Raw genomic sequence first — 13,638 nt, forward strand, 5'->3', positions numbered from 1 at the left:
CTGAGACTACCGTGTCTTTTGTAGTGAACACGCAGTATGTCGTTAGAAGTGAATATCTCGCGAGCTATGTTGTTGTTCATAACCAATTACGTGAAGTAGTAATCTATTGTTTCCCTGTTATTCAACTTATATTTTATTTAATTGCTGGACCATCGTCACCAATAAGTGTTTTGCAGTAATAAACAGCATTCTAAAAGGTAATTCTGCTATCGTACTCATCATTTAAAGTCGTTAAAATAGGACCTGCAGATTTTATTCAATTGCAATCTTTTATTTATAAATTTCTATGTTACATTCAAAATTCGCAATTGCCGAGTAATAGAAACCTTTGACCATTCGATTCATGTGTATATTCATATTGTATATTGTGGACTGAGCAGTATCTGGCTTGTAATGTGGCAACTACATATCTCAGCCCCTAGACAACGAAAACTGCCATAACTTTTAATGTTTAAACTCTGAGTCTGAGGGTACGTGGTTGAGATTGGGAATTCTTACAACAGTCCCACAATACATCTACTCACTAATGAAATTTATTCTCAACAACATGGACCAGTTTAAAAACAACAGTGACACTCGTGATTATAATACCAGAAAAAAGAAAGACTTACACTATCCTTTGCTCAGCCTATATTTGGGACAGAAAGGGGTAAAATATGCTGCTATAAAAATTTTCGACAAATTACCAGATGAAATAAGGTGTCTGACAGACAGTAGTAACAGCTTCAAAAATAAATAGAAATCATATCTCCTTGACAACTCCTTCTATACCATAGATGAATTCTTGAATAGAAATAAATAAATCTATAAATATAGTATATTCATTTTGTGCCACTTAAGGTAATGGGGTAAATAATAAAAATATTAATCTTAACTCTGTACTGTAATATACATATATTAAAAAAATTTGTTTCATATGTGCATTTTTTGTGCGCTTGACACGTTCCACATCATAACAGCTACCGTCCCGTGGGATTGATCAATGGAACACGCAACTAACTAACTAACTAACTGAGGGCCACTCATCACATTTTCTATTGGAAAGCCCGCAGGGCTCTGCAAGGTTTTTATCTGCACACGGAACACTGTCTCCAACAACGGCCCTCCAACCAGCGTACCTAACTCAGAAGACGGCCCTTCAGCTAGAAACATTTTTATGATATACTAGCTGTTAATACGTGCACCCCTCAAATTCTTCAGGCAGCCAGTGGCGGCAGTTTCCAGAGAAACATTTCATATACAACTTTCACCAAATGAAATCTAGAGGTACTTATTAATTTTGCAATCACTGACATATTTTCACTAACATTCCCATTTTCGTACATCAACAGTAATTTGAAATTAGTTTGGCTAATGTACTTTGGATAGATGAGTATTATCTAGGTTATGGAGCAGTTTTGGAAAATCTGATCCACGTATTTGTCTTCCTAAAATGTTTTCCAAGTGTTAATTATGTTCTGCCTTCGAACTAGCAGGTGGCCAAAGAGAACGGTCAGTTAAATGTATTTAATCCATAATGGATGCAGTTGAACTCCGTGACTGTTCCTTTACGTGATGTGAATAATAACCGCTATCAGTCACAATACAAGATGATTTTGCTGGGTGTTTGTGTCGTCTTCATCATCCTCATTTCATCCTCATCGACGCACAAGCCGCCCAAGTGGCGTCACCTCAGAAGACTTCCACCAGCCGATCAGGCCCACCCGCTGGGAGGCCCTCGCCACACGACATTTCATTTAGCATACGATCGGTTTCGGGCTTGTGCCCATCTTCAGGTGTTTTGCATCAATGTACATGTTATTATACTCATTGCTGGAGATCAGTATAACTGGTGTATTGATGTTGTTTTAACATTACCAAAAAATGATAAATTTAATGTGAAAGAGATTTGAATACGCTTGCTATATTGATCTCCAATACTGACTTTGGAAACATGTACATGAATGCAAATCACCTGAAGATGGTCACATGCATGGTATCAGTCGTGTGTTACATAAAATCAGTTGTATTGTGACTGGTGGCGGTTATTATCCACATCCCACAGCCAATGAAATGATTAGGCCAATTATAGAACGCTTTATTTGAAACAAAAAAATACATCTATTTTCTCGCTCTCCACGGCTGTGACTGAATGAACACATGTGATGTATGGAATTCAGTGGCTTGAGTTCCAAATACAAGAAGCGGGCGTAGACTCTGAGCTGTGTGAAATCACAAGTTTCTAAAAAATCAAATACGAGTGTCTGCTTCAGTTTCTACAAACACATGTCCGTTGACGCAACACTCTGTAAATAAGAGGCTGATAGTCGCGCAGCGGCAAGATGGAACAACGACTGCCCGGTGGAGGAGGCAGTAGTTCAAATGGTTCAAATGGCTCTTAGCACTATGGGACTTAACTTCTGAGGTCATCAGTCCCCTAGAACTTAGAACTATTTAAACCTAACTAACCTAGCGGTCGTAGCGGTCGCGCGGTTGCAGACTGTAGCGCCTAGAACCGCTCGGCCACACTGGCCGGCGCGGCAGTAGTGTATGCTGCGTGTCCATGCAGCATCTCTGCAGTGGTCGACGGCTGATGTGCCTTTTTCTATTGTCGACGACACGGCAAAGCCTTCCGCCGGCCTTACGTTGTTGGTTGGATGTTGTATTTGCTGTTACCTCTACCAAAAGGTCGTCTTCATACGCGACTACTACATTCGCGTAATCGTGCACGCTAAGACGATGAAATAAAAATGACAAAAAATTGGATAATTACATTTCTGTAGAAAGAAACATGTGCATTTGTTTCTTTTCAGCACGTTCACTATTTGTACGCTGATAACAAAAGAACATTATTGAATCTTCGAACAGTTCGTCAATAGAAACTAAATTCACCAGCTAGTGTCGAAAATAAAGTGGTAACGATCTCTCGCTCAGCCAACAAGGTTTTTTTTACTACCAGGTATGCTATGGATCCACATATGTTCGATAGGATTGAGGCTAAGTGTCATCGCTGGCCATTATATGAATATCAAACCCTATGCTCAAGATATCCCAGGCGATACTCGCTCCGAGCGTACCAAGATTATCAGGACTGAAACCTTCTGCAGCAGCCACCACATGGTCTAAGAGGATTTGTCAGACGTACTTCGCAACGCTAAGGTACCCACCAGCTATGTAAAGATACGTGCAGCTGTCAGTAACGATGCACTCTAAATCGTCACAGAAACTTGAGAGTATCTGGCTTCTGACACATACTTGTCCACTGCCATGCGTCAAAGAGAAATGTTGGCAAGCCTGTTAAAAACACTGGTCTCTAGTGGCGCAATTGGCGATTGATCCTCAAGTATGCACTGCTGGTTATAAGTCAATCGACAGGAGAAAAGGAACCACTTGCAATGTCAGGAATATACTGCATACCGTCCACATGCGGAAGAGTTTATATTGGAATGACTGGGCGATCAATCAGCACCACACTCAAAGAACATAAGTGCTATTGCAGGTTGGGGCACATGGAAAAATCGGCAGTGGCAATGGACGCGATGCGTGAGGCTGACCCCATAGAAAAATTCGCCGTCGCGGGAGTTGTGGTTGTACAGAAGAACTACCACATCCGCTTGTTCAGAGAAACTATAGAAATGCACAAAGGCAAGAACAGCTTCAACAAGACAGTAGAAAGCCTCAAGGTAAACGGATTCTGGATTCCCGTGCTGCACCGAACGACCGTTGCAGGTAGCGATAGGACACCCGCACCGGAAATGACCGCGGAAAATCCCTTGGACGTTGGCGTGCCAGGTACATATAACTCAGCCCGCTAGCTCGGTTCCAGTCCATCACCAGCAATGGAGGGTGAAGCTTTGACAATGCCAGCCACCCGTGCTGGCGAAATGTTAGAAAAATCATCAGACAAACGACGGCCAAGAACCAGAGACAAATGTCAACAAGTGGTCACGAAAGCCTTAACAATTTTGTGTCAATAGATAGCCTCCTTCACGGTAGTCATAATGTCGGCACACGGAATACGTTCCAGTATGCTACTATAAATCGACTTCAGTGGTATTGATCTATAATTCAGTGTATAAGTTCCATTTCTGTTCTTGCGTATTGCTGTGACCTGTGCAACTGTCCAGTTTTTAGGTACAGATTTTTCATCGAGCGAGTAGTTGTTCAGTATTACTAAAATGTAGCTACTTCGCTTGCGTACTCTGAAAGAAACGAAAATCTGGACCGGGAGACTAGACTTTATTAAGTGGCTCAAGCTGCTTAGTTACACTAGGGTATCTACTCAAGTTATTTTGCTCGAACTTCCCTCACCTTTACCGTTAGAACAATCGCTACTGTCTCCTCCTCATCGCCAAACGAAAAAACAAAATAATAATGGCGTTAACAGCAGGCCGCTGTGACTGCCCGTGAAGACGTACACTGCGGTTTGAACTGGCCGCCGCTGTCCATTATAACGTAGTCATTTTAGTTCTTGCTACGGCCACGCTACATTCGCTATCTCGAGTTACTCCATCATTCAGTGATAACAGTACAACATGAATTTTCAATTAGCAGGATTCTGTAATTTAATTTGAACTTCCTTGCATATTATAGCTGTGTGCCAGACTCGAACTCGGAACCTTCGCCTTTCGCGGGAAACTGCTTCACTTAGCTATATAACGCGCGACTCACGACCCGCCCTTACAGTCCTACTTCTTCCTGCATCTCTCTCCTACTTCCCAAACCTTACACAAGGTTCCCTGTGTACAGTGAGGGACTTCTACCACTGGAAGAAAGGATACTGTGGTGAAACCACCGATTAGCCGCAACCTAGGGAAATTGATCTTTTTTTAATTACTTATTGTTATTTCATCCCCCTCGCCCCATATGGCGGGGGGGAGGGGGGTGCGGACTGTCCGTGGTCAGTTAACCCGCTCTTCACCCAAAGGATGCGTAAGATACTCAAAGACAAGAAAGAATTCATTAACCTTCGGACTAACAGTGGGGGACGAAGGTTATTTTACGTCCACCTTTTGGGAATGTGATAACCTAGTCATTTACTTTATATTTTACAATTTTGAAAAAATATTTATTATTTTTAATGAGTTCTTCTGCCAGATTCCATAAAAGTTTTAAATTTTTCAGTTATACTTAATCAAAAAATTCAAGTGTTGGCAGTAGATGTCACTTTCCTCAACGAATCTCACATTCAGTATTTTCAGATTAGCCATTAGTTACACATTTCAAAAGGCAGTAGTGAGTAAAGGTCAACAACAATTAACGGAATTTATATTTTTAGTATTTTTTAGCGTAGGTATAAAGTAGTACCTCTTGGTAGTGCACGCTATTGAGAGCAAGTTGAACTGCTAAGATTCGGCACGAAGTTTTAATCCGCCACGAAGTTTCATAACCAGACCCGTACCACTAACGTTGATTAGCAGAAGAGTTTCGGAACATATACTGCGCTCGAATGTTATGAATCACCGCGAAGAAAATTTTGTCAAATGTCCAACACGGATTTAGAAAATATCGTTCTTGTAAAACAACTAGCTGTTTATTCTCACGAAGTAATGATTGATATCGAAGGGGACGTCAGATTCATTCCATACTTTTAGATTTCCAGAAGGCTTCTGACACCGTTTCTCACATGCGACTTCTAATTAAGTTGCGTGCCTATGGAGTATCACATCAGTAGTGTGACTGGATCCATGATTTTCAGTTACAAAGGCCATAGTTCATAATAACTGACGGGGAAAAAAATAGAGTAAAAGAGAAGTAATATCTGGTGTTCCCCAGGGAAGTGTTACAGGCCCTATATTGTTCCTGATCTACATAAATTTAGGAGACAATCTGAGCAGCCCTCCTAGAGTGTTTCCAGATGATGGTGTCATTTACCATATTTTAAGTCATCAGATGATCAAAACGAATTGCAAAATTATTTAAACGAAATATGTGTATGGTGCAAAAAGTGTCAATTGACTCTAAATAACAAAAAGTGTGAAGTCATCCACATGAGTACTAAAAGGAAACCGTTAAATTTCAGGTACACTGCCAATCACTCAAACCTAAAGGCTGTAAACTCATCTTAATACTTAGTGATAACAGAAATGACTTAAATTGGAACGATCACATAGATGATGTTGTGAGAAAAGCAAACCAAAGAGTTTGATTAGACCTATGGAGAAAAGAGAACCACTTGCGTGAATATCAAGAGCTCAGATGGAAACCCAGTTCTAAGCAAAGAAGAGAAAGCAGAAAGGTGGAAGGGGCGATGTATTTGAGGACAATATTATGGAAATGGAAGAGGAGGTAGATGAAGATCAAATGGGAGATATGATACTGCGTGCAGAGTTTGACAGAGCACTGAAAGACCTAAGTCGAAACAAGGCCCCAGGAGTAGACAACATTCCAATAGAACTACTGACAGCCTTGGGAGAGCCAGTCCTGACAAAACTCTACCCTCTGGTGAGCAAGATGTATGAGACAGGCGAAATTCCCTCAGACTTCAAGAATAATATAATAATTCCAATCCCAAAGAAAGCAGGTATTGACAGATGTGAAAATTACCGAACCATCAGTTTAATAAGTCACAGCTGCAAAATACTAACAAGAATTCATTACAGATGAATGGAAAAACTGGTAGAAGCAGACCTTGGGGAAGATCACTTTGGATTCCGCAGAAATATTGGAACACATGAGGCAACACTGACCCTACGACTTATCTTAGAAGAAAGATTAAGGAAAGGCAAACGTGCGTTTCTAGCATTTGTAGACTTAGAGAAAGCTTTTGACAATGTTGACTGCAATACCCTCTTTCAAATTCTGAAGGTGGCAGGGGTAAAATACAGGGAGCGAAAGGTTATTTACAATTTGTACAGAAAGCAGATGGCAGTTATAAGAGTCGAGGGACATGAAAGGGAAGCAGTGGTTGGGAAGGGAGTGAGACAGGGTTGTAGCCTCTCCCCGATGCTACTCAATCTGTATATTGAGCAAGCAGTAAAGGAAACAAAAGAAAATTTCGGAGTAGGTTTTAAAATCCGTGGAGAAGAAATAAAAACTTTGGGGTTCGCCGATGACATTGTAGTTCTGTCAGAGACAGCAAAGGACTTGGGAGAGCAGTTGAACGGAATGGATAGTGTCTTGAAAGGAGGATATAAGATGAACACCAACAAAAGCAAAACGAGGATAATGGAATGTAGTCGAATTAAATCGGATGATGCTGAGGGAATTAGATTAGGAAATGAGACACTTAAAGTAGTAACGGAGTTTTGCTATTTGGAGAGCAAAATAACTGATGATGGTCGAAGTAGAGAGGATATAAAATGCAGACTGGCAATGGCAAGGAAAGCGTTTCTGAAGAAGAGAAATTTGTTAACGTCGAGTATTGATTTAAGTGTCAGGAAGTCGTTTCTGAAAGTATTTGTATGGAGTGTAGCCATGTATGGAAGTGAAATATGGACGATAAATAGTTTAGACAAGAAGAGAATAGAAGCTTTCGAAATGTGGTGCTACAGAAGAATGCTGAAGATTAGATGGGTAGATCACATAACTAATGAGGAGGTATGGAATACAATTGGGGAGAAGAGGAGTTTGTGGCACAACTTGACTAGAAGAAGGGATCGGTTGGTAGGACATGTTCTGAGGCATCAAAGGATCACCAATTTAGTACTGGAGGGCAGCGTGGAGGTTAAAAATCGTGGAGGGAGACCAAGAGATGAATACAGTAAGCATATTCAGAAGGATGTAGGCTGCAGTAGGTATTGGGAGATGAAGAGTCTTGCACAGGATACAGTAGCATAGAGAGCTGCATCAAACCAGTCTCAGGACTGAAGACCACAAAGCAACAACTGAAGAGACCGCTTACATTACGCTTGTCCACCCTCTTCTGAAGTATTGCTGTGCGGAATGGGATCCGCAACAGATGGGATTGACGGTGGACATCCGAAAAGTTCAAAGAAGGATAGCTAGTTTTGTATTATTGCGAAATAAGGGAGAGAGTGCCAAGGATATAATACACGAATTGAGGTGGTAGCAGCGCCGTTGCTAGGCGAAAGCTGAAAACTGACGCCCCCTACTCTTTGCTACTAGCGCTCTGCCCCGATATCCTACCCTCCTCCACCACCACCAGCACCAAACGGCACAACAATACAAATATCCCACTATAATCATTGAACTAAGGTGACCAGACGTCCTCATTTTCTGGGGACAGTCCTCAGTTTTCCTCTTTTGCCATCAATTCCTTTAAAACAATTTCTACAATTACGTCGCAGCGATAAACATGACATGAAACTCTCTTCCTGGTTATTACGAGGCGTGTTTTTTAAGTAAGCACCTTTTTGAAATTAAAAAAAGACGTGCTAAGATAGCTCAATAATTTTATTTTTACATGAAAGCCTGTACCTTAATCTACTTTTCTCCATAATTTCCGTCAATGTTCAGGTGCTTGTCATAACGTTGTGCCAGTTTTTGAATAACCTCCTCATAGAAGTCTGTCGCCTGACTTGTTAACCACTGCATCACCACTGTTTTGACTTCGGCATCGCCTTCAAATGGTTCAAATGGCTCTGAGCACTATGCGACTTAACTTCTGAGGTCATTAGTCGCCTAGAACTTAGAACTAATGAAACCTAAATAACTTAAGGACATCACACACATCCATGCCCGAGGCAGGATTCGAACCTGCGACTGTAGCGGACGCTCGGTTCCAGACTGTAGTGCCTAGAACCGCACGGCCACTCCGGCCGGCGTCATCGCCTTGAAGACGCTGACCGCCCAGGTGTTTCTTCAAGTGCAGGGACAGATGGTAGTCACTGGGCGCAAGATCGGGGCTGTACGGAGGATAATCTAGAGTTTCCCATGGCAAAGATGTGATGAGATCTTTGGTCTGATTCGCCACATGCCGACGGGCATTGTCTTGCAGCGAAACGATGTCCTTGCTCAACTACCATGGACTGTTGCTTTTATTCTTGTGTGACGTTGGCCATCCATGTTTTATCGCCCGTAACAATTTGGCTTACGAAATCATCACCGTCGTTGTGGTACCTCATAGAAGTCTGCCGCCTGACTTGTTAACCACTGCACCAAAACAGTTTTGACTTCGTCATCGCCTTGAAGACGCTGACCGCCCAGGTGTTTCTTCAAGTGCAGGGACAGATGGTAGTCACTGGGCGCAAGATCGGGGCTGTGCGGAGTATGATCTAGAGTTTCCCATCGAAAAGATGTGAAGAGATCTTTGGTCTGATTCGCCACATGCGGACGGGCATTGTCTTGCAGCAAAACGATGCCTTTGCTCTACATCCATGGACTGTTGCTTTGATTCTGGTGTGACATAGGCCACCCATGTTTCGTCACCCGAAATAATTTGGCTTACGAAATCATCACCGTCGTTGTGGTACCGCTCAAGGAAAGTCAATGCACTGCCTAAACGTTTGGTTTTGTGCACATCCGTCAACATTTTCGGTACCCAACGTGCGCACAATTTTCAGTAATTGAAGTGCTCGGTACATTGCCATGCAAAACACTACAAGAAACATTGGGAAAGTCATCCCTCAAGGAGGAAATCGTAAAGCGTCTATTTTCTCTCACCTTATGGTCCACTTCCTGCACCGAACTTTCATTAACGATCGAAGGACGCCCACTCCGTTGTTCAACATGCACGTTTGTGTCGCCATCGTTAAATGCTCTCCCCCACTTTCTTACCATTTCATCACTCATAATGTTTTCTCCGTAAGCTGCACATATCTCACGATGAATATCGATCGCTCTTGGCCTTTAGCACTAAGAAGTCTTATAACAGCCCGTACTTCACAGCCGGATGGAGTGACCGTGCTGTTCTAGGCGCTACAGTCTGGAACCGAGCGACCGCTACGGTCGCAGGTTCGAATCCTGCCTCGGGCATGGATGTGTGTGATGTCCTTAGGTTAGTTAGGTTCAATTAGTTCTAAGTTCTAGGCGACTGATGACCTCAGAAGTTAAGTCGCATAGTGCTCAGAGCCATTTTTTTCGTACTTCACAGACGGCGGGACTCACAATTATCGGGGGCATTTTAAACACTCAGTACGCAACGTAGACAAGGAAGAATCAGACTGTAATGGCGTCAGTGCGTAGATTAAGGTACAGGCTTTCATGTAAAAATAAATTTATTGAGATATCTTAGTCCGTCTTTTTTTAATTTTAAAACGGTACTTACTTAAAAAAAACACACCTCGTACTTGCATATATGTCAAATTTTAAGAAAACGATAGCTAATTTGTATGCAAAAGATAATGCAGTTATTTTCTCGTGCTGCAAGTTTCAGACACTGACACAGAACTTGCAGCAGACACCAACTCATTTTTACGTGCGGTTACGATGAACTGCACTTACCTTTTACTCCTTTTGACACCTAGCTTGTGAATACGTTGTCGATTATCCACGGGAAATAGTGGTAGAACCACAAACATCAACAGAATCACTTAATACAACCGACGCTTGAGAAATGATCTGCATAGACAAAAACGAAAAGTAGGACTGAGGGAGATACAAGTATGGTATGAAGTCGCAATATGATCAGAAGCCAGCGCACGTGCCTCTATGCAGCTCTCGATAGAGATGAAGCAAGGTCATGTTTGTTTACTTTTCGTACTCAGGAGCGGTTGCTTACAAGGGAACCTCCCCATCGCACCGCCCTCAGATTTAGTTATAAGTTGGCACAGTGGAAAGGCCTTGAAAAACTGAACACAGACCAATCGAGAAAACAGGAAGAAGTTGTGTGGAACTGTGAAAAAAATAAGCAAAATATACAAACTGAGTAGTCCATGTGCAAGATAGGCAACATCAAGTAGAGAGTGACTTCAGGAGCGCTGTGGTCCCGTGGTTAGCGTAAGCAGCGGCGGAGAGAGAGGTTCTTGGCTCAAGTCTTCCCACGAGTGAAAAGTTTAACTTTTTATTTTCAAATAATTATCTGTCCGTCATCACTTTTTTGGGAGTGATTATCACATCTACAAGAAAACCTTATTCGGGCAAGGTAGAAGAATCTTTTTACCCATTCGCCAAGGTTACAAGTTAGGTGATTCGACAACATATTCCTGTCATGGGACGCACATGCCGTCACCAGTATCGTATATAATATTTCAGACGTGTTTTCTTGTGGAGAAATCGGTTGACCTATGACCTTGCGAGCAAATGTTTTCGGTTCCCATTGGAGAGGCACGTCCTTTCGTCTGCTAATCTCACGGTTTTGCGGTGCGGTCGCAAAACACAGACAATACACTTATTACAGTGAACAGAGACGTCAATGAACGAACGGACAGATCATAACTTTGCGAAAATAAACAAAACTCGAGGGAAGACTTGAACCAAGGACTTCTCGTTCCGCAGCTGCTGACGCTATCCACGGGACCACGGCGCTCTTGAACCTGTACTATCCTTGATGTTGCCAGTCTTGCGCATGGACTACTCAATTTGTATATTTTGCTTATTTTTTTCATAGTTCCCCACAACTTCTTCCTGTTTTGTAGATTGATCTGTGTTCAGTTGTTCAAGGCCTATCCACTGTGCCAACTTATAACTAAATCTGAGGGGGGTGCGATGGAGAGGTTCCCTTGTGAGAAGCAATGTGTTCACTTTCGTCAAAGTAAGTAAACAGTTATTAAGCAACTGTACCGTGTGCTTTTGAAAACAATGCGATGTTTTAATTTTTCATCTTTTTTTCTTTTTTCTCCTCATCTGCTCAATTTTTTCGCTGTTTGATTTTAAATTAATTTTTTGCGCCCTTTGTCGGTCCCAGAATTTTGCCGCCCTAGGCGGCCGCCTAGTCTTGCCTAATGGTTGAGACGACTCTGAGTGGCATCAACATAACGCGTTTTTCACTGCGGCGGACTTTCTCGTGAAATTTCAGTCATCAACTGTCTGCCCAGAGTGTGTGAAAATATTTCGCTGGCGCCCACCTACGCTGGGAGGAATGAGAGAAATAAGAGAAATCGGTGCTCGCGCGGAAACATTTAAGTGTTCGTTTTTCGTGCATGCTGTTCGAATGTGGAACGGTAGAGAAGGAGCTTAAAGGTGATTCGATGAACCTTCTGTCAGGCACTTAATTATGAACTGCACAGTGATCTTGTAGATGTACCGGGTGATCAAAAAGTCAGTATAAATTTGAAAACTGAATAAATCACGAAATAATGTAGATAGCGAGGTACAAATTGACACACATGCCTGGAATGACATGGGGTTTTATTAGAACAAAAAAAAAAAATACAAAAGTTCAAAAAATGTCCGACAGATGGCGCTTCATCTAATCAGAATAGCAATAATTAGCATAACAAAGTAAGACAAAGCAAAGATGATGTTCTTTACAGGAAATGCTCAATATCTCCACCATCATTCCTCAACAATAGCTGTAGTCGGGGAATAATGTTGTGAACAGCATTGGCTAATTGGCTCTGAGCACTATGGGACTTAACATCTATGGTCATCAGTCCCCTAGAACTTAGAACTACTCAAACCTAACTAACCTATGGACATCACACAACACCCAGTCATCACGAGGCAGGGAAAATCCCTGACCCCGCCGGGAATCGAACCCGGGAACCCGGGCGCGGGAAGCGAGAACGGAACAGCATTGTAAAGCATGTCCGGAGTTATGGTGAGGCATTGGCGTCGGATTTTGTCTTTCAGCATCCCTAGAGATGTCGGTCGATCACGATACACTTGCGACTTCAGGTAACCCCAAAGCCAATAATTGCACGGACTGAGGTCTGGGGGACCTGGGAGGCCAAGCACGACGAAAGTGGCGGCTGAGCACACGAGCATCACCAAACGACGCGCGCAATAGATCTTCCACGCGTCTAGCAATCCTTTTTTTTTTCTTTTGATTCTTATAAAACCCCATGTCATTCCAAGCATGTGTGTCAATTTTTACCTCTCTATCTACATTATTCCGTGGTTTATTAAGTTTTCAAATTGATACTGTCTTTTTGATCACCCGGTAGATGTCGACGTCACATCATTTTCATGAGCACTGTTAAGCCACACGCGCAGTACTTGTGCGAAGTAGGCCAGTGGTGGAGACACCTGACGGATGGAAAGACCTGCACCAGCCAATGAGTCACACGACAGGAACACAGGACGACACATGCACCGTATCGAGCGGGGCGGCGGTGGTGCGTGCAACGATGACAGCAGAGGTGGCGGCGGGGGCGGCGGCACAGCAGTGGCCGTTTGCGTGGCGTGGCGTGCTCCGCTCGCACAGCCCCGCCGGAAGGTGGCCGCCGCCGACTACTAAGGTCTGTTGCATGCGCAGCCGAGTGTGCCCGCAGTAAACGGTTCCGCCGTGCCTAACTGCCCCGTTAAACACTCAATTTGCATCTCGGCACGTAACCAGCAACTGTAATCGCCGCGCTACGCCTAGGAATGTGTAATCCCCGTCCTGCGGGAATCGGCGGCGATCTCGTGTTCACTGTCGGCGCCACGGATCCAAGTGTGGCTGCTGTGTGTGTGTGTGTGTACACTGCTCGGCGAAACGTAAGGACGAGGTGGATAAAGCAACATGACGAGTTAACAAATCGGCGAAAGTGAATAAAAGTGCGGGAGCACGTTGCCCAGAAGTCTCCCAGTAGTGCACACAAAGCTGCAAGTTGTAATGGTCGTCTAGTCGTAGATATAGCTAATTCCTATAATCGCACTATTTCACTCCCATTTACG

The sequence above is a fragment of the Schistocerca cancellata genome, chromosome 7 (assembly GCF_023864275.1).
Source record: "Schistocerca cancellata isolate TAMUIC-IGC-003103 chromosome 7, iqSchCanc2.1, whole genome shotgun sequence".
In the NCBI taxonomy this organism is placed as follows: Eukaryota; Metazoa; Arthropoda; class Insecta; order Orthoptera; family Acrididae; genus Schistocerca; species Schistocerca cancellata.